Source organism: Xenopus laevis, chromosome 9_10S (assembly GCF_017654675.1).
Source record: "Xenopus laevis strain J_2021 chromosome 9_10S, Xenopus_laevis_v10.1, whole genome shotgun sequence".
Taxonomy (NCBI): domain Eukaryota; kingdom Metazoa; phylum Chordata; class Amphibia; order Anura; family Pipidae; genus Xenopus; species Xenopus laevis.
This window is the reverse complement of record NC_054388.1, coordinates 75,043,527-75,048,311: the sequence shown is the minus strand read 5'-3', so window position 1 is coordinate 75,048,311 and position 4,785 is coordinate 75,043,527.

Below are 4,785 nucleotides of genomic sequence, written 5' to 3'. Positions count from 1 at the left end.
GCCTTTAGAGAGGATACAGAGCTGTGAAATATGTTGGCGCTATATAAATACATATTAAGAAAAATAAAAAAAATAATAATCTGTGACCATTGTGACAGAATTCTCAGACATATAATATTCTATCCAACAATTTTATGCTTTACTAAACAATGCATATTGTTTTTACAGAACAAGTCCTGAGATTGTTTATGCCTGTGTTCTTTTAAGCCATGATATGTCCAACATTCATATTATCCTATGAAGACATAACTTACTGATCTATGCAAGACCATTATAAATAGCAGAGGGATCTACTGCCACACAATAATAGGATAATGCTTCTATATGATGGAATCAATTGAGTCAAGTGGTTATAACTTAAGCCCTGCCATTGCCAGAAAATGTGTAGCCTATTCTAGAATTCCAAAATCTGCTGTAAATGTATGGGTGAACAAAACTCATCCATTGATTTCCATTGCATTGTTTGTGTTAAGGGATGGGTTCTTCATATATACTCTTTCATACAGAAATCCTGAGAACTTTTTATAAGTAGTAATGTGAGACGGTGTATAACCATTAAAGTTCGGAGTTCCTCACACATATTTGATTCCACAGGGTATGTCACTGTTTGTTCTAATCTAGGATTTCTAAAAGAATCCATTTACACTCTACTTCAAAAAGAATTCCAAGTGATTCATTGGCAACTTTAGCAATTCTGGGACTTCTTGTCGATATTCACACACTACTCAGTTCAATTATTTCTGTAATTATGTCTTGTTCAGGAGGTATTATGGTTAACAAGGGCTGCACAATTCTGTAACAATATGATGGACCATATATTCAAATATTAATCTGCAAGGATATTTAATATGCCACAGAATATAACAAACGTGTATGATGCCCTTTTGTTTTAATAAGATTGCCATTATGTGGGTAGTAAATGATAACTCCCTTTAGATGGGCATAAAATGAAGAGTACAAGAAAAGAATGTTTTTATTAGTGGGTTTGACACGTAAATCAGTGTCAAGGGCACCATTTTGATTATAAACCCATACATTGAGAAGCTTAACTATAACATTCTTACCCAGTATATTAGTGTAATTGTGCTATCTAAAAAATTGTACACGTATGTGCATAATGTACACCTCAATTGTCAGTATGAGTTTGACAGAACAGAGAGTAAAGTTGACCATATGAGCAGTGATATTATTGTACAAAATTAGATTTTGTATGATATTTGGTGTGTGAATTGTGGGAGAGAAGGCAACCGATATCCAAGGCTTTGGCTGATATCAGTCACCTCTTCTCCCACTGCACTTGCCAGTAGTCAAGAATCGGTTCCTTTGAATGCACCTGACATCACGAAACGTTAATGCTGAATCGTCAAATACAGGGAGAATTCTTTTGTTTCTACCTACATATCTGACGATTTAGCTCTTAACATTAGTAGAGAAAACAAATGATCTTTAGACAGCACTTTGGAATAGTCATAAAAATATGGTATTCAGACAAATACTGTATAAACTTGCCTTAATTGTATTTTGTGAATGATGCACGTTCCAAACTGTAAAGTTTAAAATTTGTAGAAAAAAAATCTGGGGAAGTCAGGAATTATGGATAGGCAGAGTAGGCATGTGCCCTAGAGTGCAAAGCTGAGGGGTAATAGGCCCTTCTCTGCCTCCTACCCCTAGTCCGGACTCCATGATCCACTCTCATGCCGGCAGTTCCCGGCTGAGAGGGTGTGTGCGTGTAGTTGCGCAAGTGCGCCTACCCGCACGTATGTGCGGGCACCTAATTGCAAGAGAGGCTGCACGAACGGCCAGGTTGCGTAGGGTGCCTGGCCCGGCGCTGGGAGAAGTATCCATAATGGTCTGTACCACCATTTTATTTCTTAGGTACTATTATCACTATGTATATTAAAATTAAAGTCAATCCCTGAGACTCTGACATTATGTCAAGACCCCTGGCCAAATATTGGAGAATAATGAGGAAGAAGAACTTGGGAATATGGGAGACATGTACTGAAAAACAGGCCCACACTTCATTCAGGAACATAGAAAAGGTAGGTAAGGGGGGTCCAGAAAACACTAGAACAGGCAGGTAAGGCAAGGCTATCAAAAGTCCATTGGCAAGGTACCAAGGGGTTAAAGAAGCTTGAGTTCAAAGTCCAAGCAAAGGTCAAGGAAGGCAGACTTCTAGGTGAAGGATACCATGATAAAGGCATAAACAGCAAGGCCAATAGAACATGTACACACAGGCAGATTGGACCCATCAACAGGCTATCACCATTGGCATACGTTTTTAAATATTTGAATTTCAAATCATTTGCAGACCTGTGCTCCAGTTGGGGTAGACTGAAGATGTTATTTTCCATTCCACAACATCATGGTCCCTACTGATTTGAGAAAAACAAGGCTTATTTACAGAGGCACTGGATGCAAGTACTAAGGAACACTGAGCTACAAAGCAATACCCCTTAGTACGTATTCACTAATTTACTAAATATCAAGGTGCTAAGCCCAGTGTAAATGTGCAAAAAATATGGCAATTTGTTCTCTTTTTTGCCATGCTAGGGCAGGGGTCCCCAACATTTTTTTTACCTGTGAGCAACATTCAAAAAAGAGTTGGGGAGCAACACAAGAATGAAAAAAATGCCTTGGGTGCCAAATAAGGGCTGTGATTGGCTATTTGGTAGCCTCTATGTGGACTGGCAGCCTACAGGAGGCTCTACTTGGCACTATACTTAGTTTTTATGCAATTAAAACTTGCTTTCAAGCCTGTAATTCAAAAATAAACACCTGCTTTAAGGATCCTGAGAGCAACATTGAAGGGGTTGGAGAGCAACATGTTGCTCACGAGCTACTGGTTGGGGATCGATGTGCTAGGGGGAGCAAAAGAGTCAGTTTTAGGGAAGGTATATGTGCCATTTAAAGCAATATTGCTTAAAGGAAAACTTTACCCCAAAATGAATATTTAAGCATATTAAGTGGCATATTAAAGAATCTTATCAAACTGGAATATATATTAAAGTAAATATTGCCCTTTTACATCTCTTGCCTTGAGCCACCATTTCATGATGGTCTGTGTGCTGCCTCAGAGATCACCTGACCAGAAATACTACAACTCTAACTGTAACAGGAAGAAGTGTTGAAGCAAAAGACAGAAGTCTGTCTTTTAATTGGCTCATGTGACCTAACAAGTATGGTTTGTTTGGTTTGTTTGTGTGCACTGTGAATCCTAAGATCTGAGGGGGCGGCTCTTATTTTTAAAAATGGCCATTTTCTATTTAGGATTACTCAATGGCACATATCACTAAAAAAGTATATTTATTATGAAAATGGTTTATTTACATGAAGCAGGGTTACATTGTTCGGGGGGGGGCATATAGTTTTACTTTAATAAATATTTTCCCCAGCTCTCTAGGACCATGAGCTTCAAAGTCTTCCATGATGTATGTATCCCTGGCTCCATGTTCTTTGCTCATGCAGTGGGAAGCAAATGCATTACACAAAGTTTTCCAAACAAGTATGTCCTCCATTCTTATGTCTGATTACAATATTTTGTAATGAACCCAGAATTACACATTCATCACTGTATGTAACATAAGTTTAGGCCACCGACTTTATAGATTCAGATTCCCTTATCTAATATGCAGCAATACAATTGTCCGATTTTTCATTAGCTGTGGGGACACGAGTATGCAGTATTGCCAGTTACGGAACATTTTAGAGCCATATGAAACATGATTTAAAGTGGATTTTCTTGTCACATAAATATAACAATATGGAATGAAAATTTCTTCACTGTCCGTCAGCACCCCTGAAGCCATGAACAGAGGGAGGTGAAATCCTTTGTGTGCTCACTTCCAAATAAGAAAACAGAAACCGGTTCCTATTTGTATAAGAAGAAGCTTTAAAGACAACAAAGTCAGAGTTCTGTCAGGGTAAGTGAGGAGGAACTGAGGGAGGATTAAGCTGGTCTGTGAGGAGTAGGAGGAGGGCTTGGTCAGGAAGTTACCATGGAAAGTTGGAATCCAGCATAACAGGTGCGCTGGAATCTCTTCATTTCAAACCCACAGAGACTAAAACAGGGGAAAAGTCAAGGGCAGAGGCTGGGCAGGGCCGAACGTGGAGGGAACAGAGCTGTGAAAGGAGGGTAAAGGCAAAGGCTAACGCTTTAGCCGAAAAGTTCGTTGTGTTTGCTTAATAAACACATTTTTTTGTTAATAAGAACTGTGAGTGCGAGCCTTTGATGTGCTTACATACAATTGCTTGAGCTTTTTGCACACAGGCAGTGTACACCTCTATACGTACTGTGCCGGCATTCAGCTGCTTATATATATATATATGAATTTATTAAAGAAGTGTATATATTAAAAATAGCTAGGTGAATAAGTAAAGAATAAGTAAACCATGTTTTCAGGCATGGCGACCCCTTTTGAATGATGATATGATTACTGATGATGTGATGATAACTGGCCCTACTGCATGATGTGATGGTACTGATGTTGGGAGGATGCCGACTTCTCCAACACTTCCACCGGGCTTTACACATCTGTTATTTATATACTTTGAACCTGATAATACCTCTACACAACCAAGGTTTGTGCTTATACAAATGGCCTGTAGATATCACTGTGTTCAGACAAACTGTGCATACTTCCTGGTAGCTTAAAAGTGAAAGTTACTGTTGTGTAATGCCTGCATGACTCTGCTAATAAAGCACTGTTATACTCTACTCATCCTCGGCTACCCAAAACATAACACCAAGGGTGCATCTAGAAACCCACTGTCCATCACACAAAA